Source organism: Lissotriton vulgaris, chromosome 2_1 (genome assembly GCF_964263255.1).
Source record: "Lissotriton vulgaris chromosome 2_1, aLisVul1.2, whole genome shotgun sequence".
Taxonomy (NCBI): domain Eukaryota; kingdom Metazoa; phylum Chordata; class Amphibia; order Caudata; family Salamandridae; genus Lissotriton; species Lissotriton vulgaris.
In genome coordinates this window covers 65,982,369-66,003,265 of record NC_141687.1, presented here as the reverse complement: position 1 = coordinate 66,003,265, position 20,897 = coordinate 65,982,369, and the positions used below count along the sequence as shown (strand labels likewise).

General features: G+C 42.5%; 1 protein-coding gene across 2 annotated transcripts in view; it reads left to right on the top strand.

The window, feature by feature from the left end:
- Positions 1–1,414: 1,414 nt before the first annotated feature.
- LOC147729588 (uncharacterized) overlaps positions 1,415–20,897 on the top strand; it is a 389,208-nt gene continuing 369,725 nt past the window's right edge. The window contains exon 1 of one of the 2 annotated variants that reach the window (XM_086954485.1): positions 1,415–1,500. The gene's annotated coding sequence lies outside the window, so the exon portion shown is untranslated. The remainder of the gene's footprint in view (positions 1,501–20,897) is intronic. The other variant, XM_086954483.1, reaches the window with a different exon arrangement.

The window sequence follows — 20,897 nt, the reverse complement described above, 5'->3', positions numbered from 1 at the left end:
CTAGAAATACCCCTGTACCCCAAAACCCAAACCTACCCCTGAAACCTAAAATACCTCTGTACCCCAAAACCCAAACCTAGCCCGAACCCGTAAAATACCCCTGTACCCCAAAACCCAAACCTACCCCTGAACCCTAAAAATACCCCTGTACCCCAACACCCAAACCTACCCCTGAACACTAAAAATAACCCTGTACCCCCAAAACCCAAACCTACCCCTGAACCCTAAAATACCCCTTTAGCCCAAAACCCAAACCTAGCCCTGAACCCTAAAAATACCCTTGTACCCCAAAACCCAAACCTAGCCCTGAACCCTAAAAATTCCCCTGTACCCCAAAACCCATACCTATCCCTTAACCCTAAAACTACCCCTGTACCCCATAACCCAAAACTATATCTGTACCCTTAAAATACCCCCAAAACCCAAAACATATACCTCAGTACCCCAAAACATATACCCCTATACCTATACTTACCTTATCCAAACAATAAAAAAAACATGCTTTTACCATTTATGCTTTTACAACGAATTTCGTTGTAAATGTATGCGTGGTAAAAGCATATAAAATGTAATGCCATGCGTTATAATGGCATTGCAGAGTCATGGTACTTTCGTAATGAAAGTATGCAGAGTGATGGTATGTGGAAAGAAAGTTGCGGAATAATGGGTGTTTACCCTCCCGCGGTAAGTACATTGGTGGCACGGCGGCCCACATCTCCAGCAACATACTCATTTTTTTATACCACCCGTTTGAAAAATGCACTGGTCTCTCTCATTGATGGCACTTTTAGACACACCTCCCGCCACAAGTTCTAGAATTGCGAACTTTAGAGCTGGGGAGCTACGTTCGAATCTCGGCATCAGCTCAACATCCTTTGATTCCAGGCAAATCGCTTTGTTTCCCCGTGCCTACCACAAATGAATGTATTCTTCTGTAATGTAAATTGTGCTCATGCCATGTTTTCGAGTTTGTGCTATATAATATTGCAGGGAAAAATAAAGTAGGGAAACTCGAGTTCACACACTACTGAACGCCACTCTTAAGTGCATCAGCAGTGCACTGTGAATCGGAGCGTTTCACAGGCCTGTCACAGATAAGAAATGCTATCAAAACGAAATCCTACAAAACAATATACTACTGGCCGGCAGCAATTCATACCCGGACAACGTTCGGACAGGCTGCTAGTGTTATATAATTAGAAGCCTACAAACATGAGTGAGGGACCCTGAATCATGCCACTGAGTTCACACACAGACATCAGCAGAGAGGAAAAACCCACAAACCCAGGCAGAACTGCACAAAAACAAGACATTCCTTCTACAGTTAATCATTCAACAATTTTCCTTAATCCTGCCAAGCTGCCTGCAGCAGCCAAGAATGGGGTCTATTTTGCAGCTTGCTCCTAACTTGAAATTGCGGTATTAGAAGGTGACTCGAGGCGAGGCTGGGAGTCGAAGAGTCGTGGGAACTGCACTCAGACTGACTGCTGAGACAAGGAGGTGAGCGGGGAAGGGTGGGAGCGGAGAGTGGTTTTTATCAAGTTGTGGTTGCTGGGTCTCTTATGGATTTATAAGCCGGGGAGGGTGAGGTCTCACCTCTGGTTGACATCCTTAAGTCGAAAATGTGGCAAGGTGATGATTAAAGCTTAAAAGTGTGGTAGAACATATTCCAAGCCCACCCGAAAGCGTATTGAGCCCATCAAAGTTTCGAGTCTTATCATGACGCGGCAAGGGATGACCCTATCACTGGCGCTCACACGTCACCCGCGAAGCCGCTATCTAGTGAGAGCGTTCTCTTCCTCTGGTGGCGTTCTGCCAACCCTTGCGTGGAATGTTGCCACCTCAACAAGTATCCAGCGCACACAAATGAAAAGGTGGATAGATTGATTCAGATCTAATTATTGCTTCTTCAACAGACTTCGATTAGGGGCTATTATACTATTCGCTTATACAGTCCACAGCACATGGAAGGCACAGCCAATCTCTTTGGCAGTGGAGCAGGGACATTGCTGTCACTGGGAGAAGGGGGACAATCAGTGACACTGGCTCAGAAAGCCACTGACACTAGGAAAGAGAGGCTGAAATACTGTCCATCAAATGGAAAGAAACTGAAATTGGGAAATCACCAGTGGCCAAGGGTCACAAAAGCACTGACACGTGGAGAAAGAGACACTGACACTCGGACAGAGAGATAAAAAAAAAGACACCATGACAGAAAGCAGTGAGATTGTGTCATGGAGTCATGATCACTGGCAATGGGACATGTGGACATTGACACTGAAGCGGGGAGGCTCAAAATAATGGCAGTAAAGCAAATAGACATCAGACCTAAAACTGACACCTGGACAAGGAGCCACCAAAAATGTTTTATTTTAATTTTATTGCATTTTATTTAAAAGAATTGACTAACATAGTAGCATCCATGCACCAGTACATCTCACTGTTCGCGCTTAAACATAAGATGACAAATAATTATCCTTAATATATTGCGGTTTCAACTTTTGAGCCACAGTTACTGTATTATTTTTTATGCCCTCGGTGCATTAATTCCACATAACACCTTTTTATTTATTTTTATTTAAAATGGTTTTATATAGCACTGGCTATACCCGGAGATATCAGAGCGCTTTACATGAGCATCAGAACATAGTTACAGGTTACATCGTTACAAAGGTTACAGTATTAGAGCATGGCAACATAGTTACTTGTATGGTCGAGATAAACAATCAGCACAAATACGTAAGTGGAAAAGCAGGCAGAGGGAAAGATACAGGGGAGGGGGAAGGAGCTGGGGAAGAAGACAGGTGAAGAAGGCGGGAAAGAGGAGGGGAGGGTGAAGGACACCGCATGGGAAGAGCAGGGGAGGGGCGATGGAGAAAACAAACTGGTAGACGAGTCAAAGCAACGTCCGAAGTCCATTAAGCTTTGATCCCAGGGGAAGTGGTAACACTTCCCTATCTCAGTTGCGGGAGGCTTCCTTTAGGCAGTGGACTCTCTCAGAGGGGTCTCTGAGACTCCAAGCCTACATTCTGGATCCTTCCCCAAAAAGGGGAGAGGGAGTGCTTTGGCAAGGGGTGCCACACCATACCTCATCTGTGAGTGACTCCCTTGGCACAGTGGACTCTCTCAGCAGGTTTGCTGAGACTCCAGAGTAAAAATATTGGATCTTACCCCAAAAAGGGTAGAAAGAGTGCTTAGTCAAAGGGCACAAAGGTGAGGGGGATAGGCAGAGTAGCAAGCAAGATGAGAGATTCAGGGGAGAGGGGATAGGAGCTTGGAGCTAGGGAGGTAGACAAAGAAAGAAAGTGTACGAAATGGGAACAAATTTAATTAATAAGTTATTATATAGCACTGGCTAGACCGGAGGGAATTAGAGCGCCTTACATGAGTAAGTAAGATTCAGCAAGATCTGTCACCTGTTCATCCCGCCTTGTAGTTTTCATCTGCTGGTCAACAGCCCCGCCCATTCTATTTAATCATGTTTCCAAGCTTTGCATTGAGCGGCTCTAGAGGACACCCAATGGATTGCTGGTTGATGTTTGGTCAACAAGGTGCCTAGCACCGCCATCTTTATCCACATTTTTGGAGGTCATGTAGTAGGCGGCACAATTTCTGACACTGAGCAGGTCGACACAGACGCAGAGACTGGCCGACACCAACATTCCTACCAAGATGTGAAGGCACTAACGCTGGTCCAGCAAGATCCCATCAAAGACACTGTCTTTGGGTGACACAAACTAACAGTGGGATTGAGATCAAAACACCAGCCCTGGGATGGGAGAGGCTAGGACATGAAGATTAGGAACCTGGGAGCCAGAATCAAATAAAATGGAAGAGGGAGATGTTTAGAATGGAGTGAGAGTGAGCGTGAGAGTCTGAGACACTCTGAGGCTGAGACACAAAAACACAGAGTAGACTACCACCCAATAGGCTCAGTAAAATGTACTCAAAAGTGTTAATTTGTGTATTCGAGATTGCCCCACCTGTCCCTCTTATATGACAGATGTCTGTTTACACATATCTTACTACAGTTGTGACGAGTACAGATACAGGAAGCGATAGCGAATGAGAAACTTATTAAACCAATTTTTAAAGTGTGTTTTGGACTGCATTTTTCTGGTAGTTAATGCTGCAAGAACTAAATCAGTGTTGTGTGAAATGTAATGTAACATTATATTTGTATCTTGTGATTGGTAATGTGATAAGAACCAAACTTGCAGCATTTAGGTAATGTGGACTCAAAAGACGAGTGGTGAAGTGGTCATAGGAATTGGAGAAACAGGAAATATTCAGACCTTACTCAGCAACGCTGCTTCCCTGTGACATGCACACACCTGCCTGTAGACATGTCTCCTTCGCGCGCTTATAACTCTGGCCACTGGCTCATGAGAACATTCAGATGAAAAAGATAAGAAGTCCCCTGTGCATGGGTCACAGGATAATTCCTGACAGCCTTCAGGGACATGTGGGGTGAGATGTCCCTGCTGTACCTTCAGCATCCGTATTCAGTATTGCTTTAAGACCTGGAAAAACCGAGGGGCAGATTTATAATTACTGGCGCATCCCTGCATTTCGGCAGGGATGCACCAGTAATTGTGCGCCGCAGCTCCGCCACCCTTGATGCGCCGCATTTACAATGCGACGCGCCATGGGGCAAAACGGCACAGATGCGTCACGCATCTGTGCCGTAAAAGCGGCGCATTGCTGGAGTTGTGTCGCAAGCGCGACGCAACTCCAGCAATGATCAGGGGGGCCCTATGTGCACAATGCTGCGTCAATCCTTACGCCTGCTTTAAGCAGGCGCAGGGTTTTACCACAGCATGGGCCCAAAAGTGACTGAGTGACATCTTGTAGATTTCACTCAGCCACTTTTGGGAGGCGTTCCTGCGCCGGAACGCCTCCCCCTGCGATGGTACGCCTCTTCTGGCGCAGGGCTTTACAACGTGACGCATCTGGGAGATGTGTCACGTTGTAAATACCGTGGACTATGGCACATCTTTTGCGCCGCCGCTGCGTCACAAAGGTGACGCAACGGCGGCGTGAAAGCGGCGCAAGGGGCTTGTTAATCTGCCCCGAGTTCTTGCATTGAGCTCAAGAAGGTATTTCATCCACCTCTTGAGGTAAGTTTGCCTGCAAGAGGAGATATTCCAAGAGATCTGGATGCAGAGAAAATGCGTCTGTTGCAACCTCAGGCCCTTCTTCAAGGAGCTTTGATGTCAGGAGCAGCAGGGATGTTTTTGCTGATCACTGCTCACGCCCAGCTGGAGCTGATTAATGAGAAGGACAAAAGGGCCGTGGATCGGTGGGACTAGATCTGAAGAAAACCTGCAATTGGCATCAGGAATTTCATAACGTGTGATTGCCATTCCGAAGTTCATGCTCCTGAACCCCTCTTCTTTCAGCTGGCTTTTGAGCCAAGACGAGGCTGCTGAACCGCCAACACGTTGTGGAGGAAAGAGGTACCTGCGACTTGCCAAAGAAGTACCCATTGATTCACCTTCTCGGCAAACACTGGAGCCACCTGAACCCAGGGTGGATGGAGCCTTGGCCAGCCTCTTCTCCTCCATCCGGTCACTTTGAGGCAGCCGGCAGCAGGTACCACCTTGGTCCACGTGATCCCACCCTTTGGAATGGGCTGCTTGAGATGTTCAAGCCGCAGGTCCAGGGCCACCCCCTGGGTCTACGAGTCTTGGCGCTGGCTTGCTGTGAGTTCAACCCCACCTCAATGATGACTGGGAAGGCGTGCTCAAACCTACTCATTGGAATTCGAAAAAAGAATTTTCAAGCCAATCTTGAATCCAACAAAACTTTGGACTATTTTTGGCGCATTTTGAACTATTAAAATGTAAATCTTTTTTTATAAAATCTCCTTTTAAAAACAAGTAACCAATTGTTCCTTGTTGTGTGGCCAGACCTGTTCCATTGCTCTTTTTTAGCTTACTTGCTCTGACTCTTTCAGTTCTTTATTTTTACCGGTGCTGCAGGTTCATTGGCTGCTGTGCAAACACCACACTCCAGCCTCACTGCCAAGTGTGAGAGAATGCTCTTGTGTCACGTGACAGACCTCAGCCGAGGCTATTGGCTCAGACTAATGCGGAAGCACTCTTTGACCCATAATCGCAGGGCTTGAACCATATTTTTGCTCCCCTTATTTTGTTCAATTTTCTCGCCCATGCGGCACCTTCTCTGCTCCATGTCGCCTCTCACCCCACCTCTTCTGATCCGAACATCACATCTCCTATTTTTACTCTTGAAATGATTTATCACTTTATTGGAAATGTTTTCCAAGTGTGATTCACATGAACTGCATGACGATTTTCAGCATTGTATATAGGAAAATGAACCTCTTGTCTTCTAGAGTGCTCAACATATCTAAAAAAAAGATTTTTGGGGTGTTTTGCAGTCAGGGGGCTACACCATTAGATGCCCTGAGGAAGTGTCAGAGCTGTTTATTCCTTCTAGTGCAGCATTTTGCGTGGTACTTACCTATTTGTGCAACACTTTAAAAGCCTGGTTTTGTAGAGGTGATAAAGTAGGATTCACTAACAAACTGTGGATTACACTTTCGATCTCTGTCAAAATGGCCACCCTCCTAAGTGAACCCTGGTTGGCGGACATGGCTCCCCCGGAGACACCGCTGGCTCCGCCTTCGTCTCCGGAAACGGGTGGCGTTCACTCAATAAGATATGGTGCTGGATGACCCTGTTTGGGGTGACCGGTGCACCGCCATCGCCCGGTGGATTTCATGTTGTGAGAGATCCACAATGAAATGGGTGCAGACTTTTAGGGAACAGTAACTACAGAGTCCCTAAAATGCTGCTATGAATTCCCTAGCACGTCATAAGAGTACCATGGCGCTTTTTTAAAAGCCACGTGCGCCACTGGTATGTCACTTTTTCCCATATTAAAAGTGAAGCACGAGCAGTGCAAGGTGCTTGTAAATAAGGGGAAACAACCTTTACAACGCAACTTTTACAACGCACTACCATTACAACGAAACTTTTACAACGCAAGATCAATTACAACGCATCCCATTACAATGCAACCATTACAACGCATGACACTACAACGCATACCATTACAGCGCATGTCATTACAACGCAGTCATTACAATGCATCCCATTACAATGCATACCATCACAACGCATAGTACCCTTACACTAACCAACACGCACCCTACTGTTGCAGCCCCTGGAGTTAGAATAGTAATTTTTACCCCTACACTATCCAACACTTACTCTACTGTTGCACTCCCCTGGAGTTAGAATAGTAATTTTTACCCCTACACTATCCAATACTTACCCTACTGCTGCACCTCCCGGGAGTTAGAATAGTAATTTTAACCCCTACACTATCCAACACTTACCCTACTGTTGCACCCCCTGGAGTTAGAATAGTAATTTTTACCCCTACACTATCCAACACTTACTCTACTGTTGCACTCCCCTGGAGTTAGAATAGTCATTTTTACCCCTACACTATCCAACACTTACTCTACTGTTGCACTCCCCTGGAGTTAGAATAGTCATTTTTACCCCTACACTATGCAATAATTACCATACATGCAATGTAATGGTATGCGTTGTAATGGTATGTCTTGTAAAGGTAGTATTCGTTGTAATAGAATGCGTTGTAAAGGTCGTTTTTAAAAATTCGTTGTAATGGCATGCGTTGTAATGGAATATGTTGTTATGGATGTTGCGTTGTAAAAAATGTGGTGTAAAGGTATGCGTTGTAAAAGTATGCGTTGTAACGTCATACATCCTAAATAAGCATTGACAATGTACTTCCACTTTAAGGAAAATTTCCAGTGCCCACATATATGGCTTCATTTACAAGGGTTTGGCGCAGGACCGCACCACAAGAAATCTTACTGCACTGCTCTGCGTCAAAAGAAAATGTCAGGAATGCGTCGCATCTATGAGATACGGCACATTCCTGTCCTTTTCCCCTGCACTGCTGCACAAAGGTCTGCCATGCGCCAACGTGTCTGTGTTGTAGGGGTGATTGTTTTTGTGCAGGATGGGACACCTTCCAGCACGAAAGCAATCACGAAAGGTATTTTCCTTTTTCTATGTGACGCAGCACACATAGAAAGAGGAAAAAATGAGGAGAAATAAGGATATTTTTATTGCACCTCCTTAGCATGACTTCTGGGACGGTGTTAGGATCTGACGTATTCCCAGGTTTACCATTCCTCATAAATCTAGGAATGCTTCAGATTCCACGGGTGTTCTGCGTGTAAGGGGTACATATTTACAAGGCCACGAAAAGCTCTGCAAAGTGCCTTTGGTGGCCTTGTTAATATGCTGCGACAGATTGCGCCACCGCAGCGTCAAATAAATGATGGTTCCGTGGCGCAAAAGTGCAGCTAGGGGCCTTGTAAATGAAGCCCATCGTATCTGAAATTCCACCCTCATTGACAGACATTGATGGCTATTCCAATAGACAGTTTTCTGTACTAAAGTATCTGTTCCCAGATGCAGGGGCTTCAGTGGAGAATCCTCTGCCACCCTGATGGAGAACCCTAAAAATACTGTTTTAGCAACCACTGACTTGGAAGAGGGTTACCTTTACCTACATAGAAGACACACACTCATATTCAGCCTCATTGATATTCTTACCTTTTTTAAAAAAAAATGTTTTAACCTTAAAAATTTGCCTTTTTATCATACACTATCTTTGATCTTGGAATAGCTGAGTGGTCGCAAGTTCCAAACACCAGCCCTACACCTCACAACACTGACGGCTGATTCTGCATCACAGACATCTTCTTACACTATCTAAAAAGACATAAATACAGGGCGCAGGGCCAGGGAATTTCAAATTCATGCCCTCTCTGTTTAGATAGAAGAGTGGAGAATGTCTGAAGGGTGTGTGTGCGTATGTGGACACATGAGTGTGCGCATGCATACATGTGTGTATTCCACTATAAGGAAATGCCTTGTCCAGGGTCGGGTTGGTAAGGCAGGCACTCGGGCAATGGGGCTGGTATGTGAGTTGCAGCTGTGGGACGCTTTTTTTGGGCAGCATGGTGGCCGATTTGGGCTGAGTCTGTGCTGTGACAGATCCTGCCAGTGGCCCCCTGGGGGCGTGAGCGGCCTTTCCAGAGGCAGATGGGCCTCTATTACCTCCCTTTTACCAAGGGGGCGGAGGTGTCTTTTCCCGTCTCTCGCTGGGCCGGCCCATTAATGTATGGAGATAGAGGGGAGTGGGGCCTGAGCAGAAGTGGCCTCACTTATTTTTAAGTCTGGTTCACCATTGTGAACTAATCCGTGCACAAAGAGTCCCGGCAACATTTGCATATTTCTATTTATCTCAGTGAAGTCAAGAAAACATGCCCCCCAGTCTTTTCATCAAATGTAAAGCATTGATCCCAATCCAACCCTGGCCTTGTCTTCAATTGATAGCATTGTCTGTACATGGGCACGTCCGGTGCATTATTGGTAAATAACTAAAAAATAAGGGCAGGGTCCCAAAGGTTTCGAAGGTATTTTTTGTTTTTTAACAAGCTCAATGCCATTGTTGCCAAATGCCATGGTTGCTGAGTAGTAAGTCTGCATAGTCTAGGCTCACTTCACACCTTTTCCACCACCCTGCACTCCCTCTGCCTTTATCCTGTTCTTGGGGGTTCTTTTGTGTATCTGCCTCTTCCCTTTGTCACTGTAAATGCTTATTTCTCCTTCTCTCCCCATTTCTTCCTTTTTCTTGGTACGGGTCAAATTCAGATGACGAAATCTACATCCAAATCCACCAACACGAGTCCAGGTGCCACCACCTGCCACCCCAGCAAACATCCAACACTGCGCATGTTTAGCCCAGCCGGAAGTTGCTGCGTGTATTGTATTGTCTGAAGGTTAATTTAGAACTAATTAGCCATTGTTTCTGTGAGCATCACAGGATGTGAGGCTTGTCCTGAAGGTGTCAGCAGGGACAGCAGTGGGAAAATCCCAGACTTCTTGTAAAAGGCCAGTGCTTGAAACCAAACCACCAGCACTGTGACTCAGTGGCCCCAGAACCTGCTGGCATCTCAGTGAGCCTATAAAAAGAACAGGCTGCAAGCGATGCTACTTATAACACGCCACCTCACACCCCCGGGGAGGACACTTGAGGTCAGAACTGTGTCTGGGTGCAGCACCGCCACACAGAAATCCAAAGCCAACAAGCAAGACGCACCAGTGTCCTGGGCTTCACCTACAGGTGTAGTGCAGAGGAGGGACCAGGTGTCAGATCCGGGGGTTCCACCCCCTGTCCACGCAAACGTAAGTTGATGTCTTCCTAAACTCTTCTCCTTCATGTCTGGGTCACCGAGGAAAACATATATCCATGCATAAAAATAGCATCATTTCGATGATAAAGCATTATCCTTGGGACTTACAACCACCTTCATGTATTCTCAATTGTTTTCCATTGAAGTACTATTGTTTGTTATTCCGTACTGCTTTATATAATTAAATAAAACTGAATACTGTTGAACATCATTGAACACAATAAGGTACCCAGAGTAACAGTGAGCATCAGTGTGCATGACTGAGTGACAATATCTGCCAATATGTCTCCCTGGATTGGGGTAACACTAACCCTAGTTACTTACAGGATATCAAAAGTTAAAGCCTGTGACAGTCTGTGCTATTCCATGGCTGTTGTCTCCACATGACTATGAACGTGGTCCATGTTCCCTGACTCTACTGGATTCAGTGAGCCGAGTCCTTAGGGGAATCAATGGGAACTGATATCTGGCCATGTTCTGTGTTGGGCGATGGTTAAGCCACGGATAGCCCTGGATAACATAGGTTCTTAAAAAAAAAACTGAAGTTGAAATGTGGTTCATTCTATATCCACCATCATCATTTCAAATTGTTCCTTCACCTCGAACACGCCTTTCTATAAAAATATGGATCTTTCCTTCAGCTTCCCCTCTCAAGCCTTCATTGGGTGTATCCCTCATTTCTTCTTCGTTTCCATCTCTCTTTAATTATTTAAAATTTAAAATTTATTTATTATTTATTTATTTAAAACATTTGTATAGCGCGGCTGACACCTTGCAGGTTTCCTGGTGCTTAGCAAATGCTCTAGACTAAGGGGAACTGGCGGAAGAGAGCAGCTAAGGGTTAGGTATTTTAAGGGAATAACCAGGTTTTGATATGTTTCCGAAAGGGGAGGAGTTGTGGGATTTGACGGATTTCGAGAGGCATACTGTTCCACAGCTTAGCCGCTGCGACTCGGAAAGATCTGCCGCCCGTCCTGACCTTGTTGTATCTGGGAACAGTTACCAGGCAGGCAGAGGCAGAGCGTAGGGTTCTGGTGGGGGTATACCAAGTAAACATGGCCTGCAGAGGTTTGGGTCCAACTCCGTGGAGCAAAAACGAGGCAAAGAGTCTTGAACGCCACTCGTTGCCTGAGTGGGAGCCAATGTAGCTTTGTTAACATTCATTCTTTGTCAAGTCCACTTTACTTTCTCAAGCCTTTGTGCACCATTTTTCTCACTTGTCTCTCTTTTACCCCTATGGCCCTTTATAACACTCTTCTCTCACTTAATAAATCGCATTGTCTCTCTCACGCTTCCTGTCCCCGTCTATTTCTCTATCCCTTCCTCACATGTATATGTGTGTATGTATATATATATATATATATATATATATATATATATATATATATATATATATATATATATATATATATATATATATATATATATATATATATATATATATATATATATCCTCCGCTTGGCTCCCCTTCCCCTCGTAAGGCGCTGCTTTTCCTGATCGCGTTTCTCCTGCGGTTGAGCCAACCGCTGACAATTCCAACAGGTTTTCCCCGATCCCGGGGATGCGTGGAGTCGCAGACAAAAATGGACTTCAATCGCTTGGTTTAGTTACTCGTGATGTTTATTTCACAAATCCATGGGGGGTCAAACAAAAAACAACCGACGCGTTTCGACAGCTTCCGCTGTCTTGGTCACGGTCAGTTTAGTGCAAGAGACTCACAGTTTTTAAAAGGGACAACACATGTTTTAAGCCACACCTTCATGTTTACCCGAGTCCACCCACTTTGGCTAGGCATTCTGGGACCCGTAGTTTTGGGCATCCCGGTTAGTTAACCAATTTTGTTAATAAAGAAATAAGGGGGGCGTGTGGTTGTACCTGGTAATAATACAATTTGTCATTTTTTCAAAATGGAATTAAGGCAATCAATTGGATTTACAATTATAATTTACAATTGAAATTAACAATTCCGAATTTGTGTTTCGAATTTGGGTTACCGCCCTCCAGTGGGCTATTTGGGATTTGCCTGTACAGTTTCTGTATCTAAGTACTGCCCTCCAGTGGGCAATCTTTTGAAAATTCCAACAAAACAATCCATTGATTACTGTGAGTTATTTACAAGGGTGAGAAAATTGTGAGGTAGTGAAAAGTGAGGGGACAAAAATTATTGTTCAAGTGAATCATGGTGGCGGAATGGTATGATATGGAAGGTTCAATAGTTCAAATGGTTGCAGCAATTTTACAGTGATTTTTACAAGTGTATGTACAATTCCTCTGACTGGTTCAGCCCGAAAGGTGTCATTGTTCTGAAGCTCAAGATGTGCTTTGATTCTTTTTGTCGAAGGGATTTCTCATGGTGGCCACCCCTTACTGAAAGGTTCATGGTTTCAATGCCCCAAAAGCGAAGTTGTTTCCAATCACCGTTGTGACTTAGTTCCATGTGTTTTGCAACAGCGTTAGCCCTGTCCTTGTGGACAGTGGCCCGAACATGTTCCAATATTCGCTTTTTGAGCTCACAGATTGTGCTGCTTATGTACCTTAGCTTGCAAGGGCACTCAATCATGTACACGGTATATTTGCTGTTACATGTAATGCATTCTTTGATTTTCCAGGTTTTATTGTTCGGCATGGTTATTGCAGTAGTTGGTTTTGCAATTTCGCAGACCTTACAATTGTAACATTTTATAAAGCCTTTGGTTTGTAGCCATTGCTTCCCTTTTATGTTTGGTTGAAAATGACTATGGATCAACTGGTCCTGGAGGTTTCTGGCCCTTCTGTATGTTATGGTGGGATGGTTTCCCATTCTTTTGCCTATCACTGGGTCCAGTTGTAGGAGCTTCCAATTCCTTTTTAGGATTTGATTTACCTGTTTGGTTTCCCTGCTGTAGTCTGTGATGAATCACAGACTACAGCAAGAATCACAGACTACAGCAGGGAAACCAAACAGGTAAATCAAATCCTAAAAAGGAATTGGAAGCTCCTACAACTGGACCCAGTGATAGGCAAAAGAATGGGAAACCACCTGACGCGTCATGTGACCAAGCCCCGTCCGCGGGGCGAAACACGTCATGGAGGGCACTTGCTCTGCACTATTCACTGCCTATTAAATGCACTGCTTCAACTAAAACATCGTTGGTTTCTGGCTCATCTATTGCGATCTGATTGAGGAGATTGCTCGAGGTCTGCGCTCGCCTGAACTGCGTCCAGAGCAGTTGTGAGTTTGCTGTTTTCATATATATATATATATTTATGTGATCAAGACCATGGCAACACGGTCGAAACGCGTAATGCTGGGCACTTGCCATATTATTTTTTGATGCCATATACCACATAAAGCGCATCACTGAACTGCACGTTGTGGTCCATACCTGATTGCCGCCGCCGAGGAGTTGGTGTATCAGGATAATGTTTTTCTCATATATATATATATATATATATATGGACTTTACCTGCACTAATTAATAAAGGAGAAAAGGAAACTTTATTGGTCCATGTCCGAGTGTTACTTACCCTGGCTGGTTGTTACTCCAGAGCGAGGTGAGACGGCGGAATGGAGAAAATATATACATGTGGTCTACAATATGTGGGCAGCACCAGGAATGCTGTCCACAAACGCATTTTGCAACACTTGCGAGCTATTACTAACATGGACAGCACGTATCCTGTTGCGCGCCATTTTAAGGACCACCATCAGAGTAATAACAGTGGTCTCAAATTCTGGGTTATTGATTCTGTCATTAACACCAAAAGAGGTGGTGACAGGGAGAGTAAGCTTAGAAAACTGGAAACAAAGTATATCCTCCTGCTCAATACCAAGGTGCCTCATGGGTTAAATGTGACTGAAGATCTTCACACTTGCCTGCTCTGAAAGTCTTTATGAATTAGGATTGTGTACTCTCCCCCACGTGGCTTATGTCCATGGTACATACCCGGCTGGGAGAGTGCTGGGACAAATCCCGTGGGGGCTGCGAGTTAACACAATCCGGAATAATCTTCATTGTAAATAATAATGCTGCTTTAAGATGACCATTATCAATAATATTTTTATTTTCCACTGTGCACGTTTTCTCTTAACCAGGTTAATTACCTTATAAATGTGATGAATTGCATAGGTATTTTAACATTTGGTTGTATATTCATTTATACCTTTTGTATTGTTTTGGTACCGGGTTACAGGCTCCCTGTGGACCTAGTGGTGTTGGTTTTTAAATCCCTTTAGCACATATATTGTTTTACACATGGAAACCTTGGCATTTTAGTAGTGAGTCTCAACCCATATGTGTACAAATAAACTATGACCATGATTTGGTCGGGTGTACCCGATCAGGACTAATAAGTTTCAGTGGAACACACCATATAGAGACCGATATGAGCCGAGTTATTTCAACTTGTCTCTTCATCCCCAATTTACATAGTGATTTCTGTTCACTAATTTTGAGTGGATTAAATCAGGACCCCAGTAGGTTGTATTACACATATATTTGCACATTGCCAACTTTGCACATATTGAGGCACTTTTTTAGCACTGCATGCACTTTAGCAAGCCAGCACGTAGCACTTTATTTGTACTCCTCTACGAGGGTTCCTGAAATGTGGAAATTTATTTTTTGATCCATATAAGAAGTTTGGGAAAACAACGACCGAGGTCTCTATTACCCTATGTCCTGCAATCATGGTTTTAAAATGGGTCGGCGCAATAGATTTGTGTATTTTACCCCAATACTCTTTCTCTCACTCGTGTTATTTAATCTGCTTGTTTGTCATCATTTTAGAGATTTGAATCAAAATGTATTTTACAATCATTGTATAATCTCTTGATAATTTGACTGTATTTTACACAAATTTGGTGACTTCAATGGTAACCAATTGCCAAGTACAATGTATAGTATGTTTTCCATGTCTAGTAGCGTACTTGCACAGGTGTCTTTTGTTATTCACTTGCTTTCACTTTAAAAGGTGTACCCAGTGAAATGCACGCTGTCATGTGATCAAGGCTCCGTTAGAGCCGAAACGTTGGTGACTCTTTCTGCGTGATTAAAAGCTGCATATACCTCGAGGTCCGTGTCCGGAGTTTTCTTGCTGTGGTTGCGCAAGCGTGCGAGCTGGGAAACAGACGGTGCACAGGATATATATATATATATATACCCACACATATACTTTTGTTAAAATGCCCACACATATACTTTTGTTAAAATGCGCAAGTCAGAGTGTAATATGGACCGACCACGCAGTGGGTATCCAGCGATGATTTGTAACACTCTGCCTAATTTAGCATTTTGCTTCTCGCATTATTTCATATTCACATGGTTTTTGAGTGTAATTGTATTTTATTTTTTATTTTATTATGTTAATACACCGACAAGAGCCGCACAATTTATGGTAAATATTTTATGTTTATTGTATGCTATTGAATACTTGTATTTGGGTTTTGTTATGTCCAGCTGCTCAAGCACAGTATGTTTTCAGTGTCTATTTCCTGCTTAGTGGTAACAATAATATTTAACAAAAAGACAGTACCTGGTTTGTGTGTTTCACCGCTATTTATTTTGTGCGGAGAAGAAACAATGACCGTAAGGTTCATATGTTCAGTGTATATGATTTACATTTTTTACACAATCTTTACTGAAAGTAAACATTTGTTTCAAGTCTGAGATACCACACAACTCACATCCACCAGTAAACTACGATGGTCAGGTTATTGGACTGGTAACATGATATAGCAATTATACGTAAACAATATAGAAAATGCACAAAATCATTCCAAAAATTACACCACAAAATATTTTCATGACAAAAACTCCAGTGACCTAACATTTTGGCAATTATCACGGAGATGCTGGTAACAAGTGGCATTTAAGGACCTGACAATGGTGGCCCGCTATGTGAACAAGGTGGTTGTGTCCAACAAACCGCATCATTCCATCCGATGCCATTGTCGGCCTAAATAAACATTTTTGTTTGGATTCCATGTTGCCAGTGCCTGCTTTCACGTCAAGAAGTGGATGGATTTTCATTATATATATATCTATCTATCTATCTATCTATCTATCTATCTATATATATATATATCTATATATATATAGGAGAGAATGAGTCGCACACACATCGCGGTCGGTTCCAGCTTTTAATTTCACTAAAAGAGCTCTGTTTTCCTAATGCATTTCGACCATTGCCTTTGGTCTTCTTCAGAGGAGGAGCCGGGCATGCATCTGGGGCCGTGATCTAACTAGCAGGGCCACGTCATTGCTCGTTTAAATGTCAAACCCTCCAGTGGGCGTTACTACAATGTCGAGCATCCTGGTACCTGTAGTTATCCCACTATATATATATATTTTCAAAAACGCTCCCCACACGGGAAGCAGGTGAGTCGCACAACATCACGGTGACTTAATTGATTTGTTAAAACAACTTGATGCTCCATTAGTCCTGATTCATTTCGGCCAAACCTTCGGCCTTTTTCAAAGGGGAGCTGCAAACATCTGGGGGCTGTAAACACAAGGACCAGGTGAGTGCTCTTTTTATTTCGTAGTGAGTCTCGAGGTGGTTGTGTCCAACAAAACGCATCATTCCATCCGATGCCATTGTCGGCCTAAATAAACATTTTTGTTTGGATTCGATGTTGCCGGTGCCTGCTTTCACGTCAAGAAGTGGCTGGATTTTCATTATATATATATATTTTCACGAAAGCACTATCACTTTATCATATGCATTCTTTAAGGGGAACTAATATATTTCCTTCACGATTCTCTTTGAATGGCCTCTCAGCATTTTTTCATTATCTTAAGTACAAGTGGATATACATATAGATAGCTTCCAAGCAGCACCGATTTACATGTGATCTTGTTAGGGGCTCTACATGTGGACATTCTAACAACTTGCGACATTATAATTGCACGTGTTAGGCTATTTCTGTGATTACATCTATGTAGTGAAATGATATATATCATGATTACCGGATGTTAAATAGAACTTCTTTTCATGTCATAAACTGAATGATAATAGAGTATAATGTTTACATATGCACTTCGCACTTTGTTATAGATGTCCATTAATCTATTTATATGAGTCGAATGTTTACATTAACAATTTGAGGCACTTTGCACTTTATGTAAAAGGTTATGAGGTATTTGTACCTGGTATAGCTGTCATTATTATTGGTTATGACATCGGTAGTCATGTATAGAGACCACTGCAATATCCGATTTTCGGGCATTGCAAAATGTTGATGTTCAATTCGATTAACGAATTTTTGTCGAACGAGTCCACTTAGCCAACATTAAGTAAAAAGTAAAAAATAACATGCACCACGTTATGGGTATAATATATTTTGTTGTCAATATCATTTTGTGTCAGTTTACGCTGTAAATAGGTACAGGATTGTTGCATTAAACCCTGTTCCAAAATGGCAATACTATTTACCATGAACACACTTTGGTTTGTAAAATCAAGTCCCATTTCTATGTTTAACAATGTGCTGTTTGGCGCACACTTTTCAAATAACGTATTTAAGATGTGAAAATGTCCTGGCTAGTTGTCAGTGAGCAAGGGCACAGCCGGTGCCCGAAACGCGTATGACGAGGCTTGCACCCTTTTACCACAAATTAAATAAATCACTTTCTTATTTCTAGACTGGCTCTGGCATTTGATTGAGTGGACCACATACCTGTCGGCGCAGCACGCGCATTGGAAGCAAGTTGGAGTGTATATATATATATATATATACATATATATATATATATATCACCAAAGGTCTTACGCCTGCTCGTAGCGTTGTCAGCGCTTCTTCTGCCACAAAGGATTCATGAACCACCAAAACTGCAGGCAAATCAAATTTTTATTGTTGTTTCCTGATTACACGTTTCGGGCACCACTTACCCTTGTTGACACAACCAGAGAGAAAGAAACACAATTTTTATACAATGCTTACACCACGTGATAGAACACCACCAATGGATATAGAAAAAATATATATACACGTATATAAGGACACACAGTCTTTCTTCTCTCATTTTCGTTTCATCTTATGTCTTTTTTTCTTTTTCACTTTACTTTTCATAGTCACTGTTGGGTCCATATCAGATAAATACTGTGATTCTCATATTTTGCTTAGGTGATAGGTCCCAATAAAATCTTTGTTGTCGGTATAAATACATTGTTTCACTCGATGATTACATTTACATCTGGATTCCTAGAGAGTATAAATTCAATATGAATACATAGATAAATAGATAAATATATTAAAATATCATCATCAATTCATTATTGTATGTGCAAAATACCGCCAATGCATTGTACAATCTACCAGAATTTGTGAATATGCAAATTTTTCAAAAAAATGAATATTAGCTTATAACCCTCCACTTAATGTAAAGTAACAAGTGTCGATCTTCATTGCTGCATAAATGCAGAATTATTTATGACCACTCCTAGAACCTACTCCACCCCTCCTCCTAATTTATACAGGACACTACAGTATCATCCATCCGAATACGCCTAAGATCCAACCAAAGTGTCCAGTGCATATTAAAGGGCAAATTACTAATGATATTAAAGTGCTAATTCCCTAAGTGTTCTAACCTTTAAAAACTCATAAAACATTTAAAAACGTTCTCAATATATAGGTCACAAGTAATAGCGTGCATACAAAACTGAAAAAAATCCAATCCTGATTGCACCTGCGTACTGAAGACCGCTGCTCAGATAAATGCCTATTTACAAACGGACACAAAAATAACAAAGTGGATATCAGGGGGCCATTATTTCTCTATATTCATGATTTAATCCAACTAATAATTTATAGAAAGTTATGCAGATCTTCAGTGGTATTTAAATCATATGGAAATTTGGTGTCAAGCTCTAAAATCATTCTTGATTCCAACAGTCTCAGGGCTTTTTCACGATCACCTCCATGTCGTGATTTCAGAACGCCAGCTGCCACAAAATAAGACAAGCAACCAAGATCATTGTTATGTGTTTGTTTGAAATGGTGAGCTGTCGGATGCGTGTGGTCGTTGTTTACTATGGCACGCATGCGTTGCAACATCCTAACATGCACCATCAGCTTGGTGCTGCCCACATAGCTCAGTCCGCAGGTGCATATCAGGATATATACCGCAAACTATGTTCTACATGAGAAATTACCCTTAATGGCTATTTGATTTGGGCTGAACGGAGAAGAGTAATGTGTAGTGTTCTCCCCAAACTTGCAAGGTCTGCAAGTACCACATTTTGTAAAGCCATTCTTCGGTTGCAGCCACGTTTTAGGAGCTGCCAACTCTGGGCAAACTTTCCCCATCTGCAAGCGCATTGAAATTCCCTTTCTGTAAGTAACAGTGGGTTGAGATGGTAGTCTAGCAGACAACACACCATCTGTCAGAACAATTGGCCAATGACGTTTAACAATGGCGCATACTTTTCTCTCTTGTTTACTGAAGGCAGTAATCAACCTCGGGGCAGAGTTATCATTGGCTACTTTTCTGCATTATCTGTTAGCAAGGACTCCCTAGATCGCTCCTTAGTTTTGTTTATGGCAACCTTAAGTGTCTTTTCACTATAGCCCCTTTGCTTAAATCTAAAATACGCCTCCTCTGTGCATCTGTTCAGATCCTCATTGTTGTTGCATATCCTTTTAAGACGTAAGAATTCACGGTAAGGAATATTATCAATCATGTGTTTAGGATGTACGCTGCTTTTATGTAAAGTTAGATTGCCTGCAGTTACCTTTCTATATAAGGTGGTACATAATTTCCCTTCATATTGGTAAACCTTAACGTCCAAAAAATCTATACTGCTCTTACTGCTGTTGGAAGTGAATTTAAGATTTGCAGTATTGATGTTGATCTGCTTGATAAAATCAGATGCACTTGATTCAATGCTTCACCACACAATAAAAACATCATCAATGTACCGTAACCAATACAAAACATGTTCTTTAAACACAGTGGCATATAAAACTTTGAGGACCTGCTCTTCCCACCAGCCTACATGCAAACATGCATAGCTGGGGGAGAAGCAAGCTTCCATTGCAACGCCTCTTTTCTGTAAATAAATACCATTGCCAAATAAAAAATAATTATTGTGCAGACACCATGAGATCAAACTTAAAAGCAGCTTGTTATGTTGATAAAACTCAATTGGTCTAACATCTAAAAAATATTAAATAGCCCTTAGACCAGTAGAATGCTCGATACTTGTGTACAGGGATTCAATGTCCAGTGTGATAAAAAGTAAATTATCTGACCATGTAATACCTTGTACCTTTCTTAAAAAGTCACCAGTGTCCTTCACATACCTAGGCAATTTTTTGACAAAATCCTGAAGGAAATAATCCACATATTGTGCAACAGTTTACCCTACGCTGCTAATGGCCGATATTATTGGCCTCCCTGGAACCAGTGGCGTTTTTTTGTGAACTTTAGGGATGAAATAAAGTTTAGCTATCACTGGATGTTCTATATTCATACATTATATATATAATATATAATATATATATAGCACAAATCTAGCTATGAAGCAATAGAGCACTGTGCATAATGTGGGGGTTTGGAATTTGCTCATAAGTATCACATTTTGAGTCAAGTACCAAGACAGGAACGCCTCTCTCGCTCTCTCTCTCTCTCTTCTCTTCTC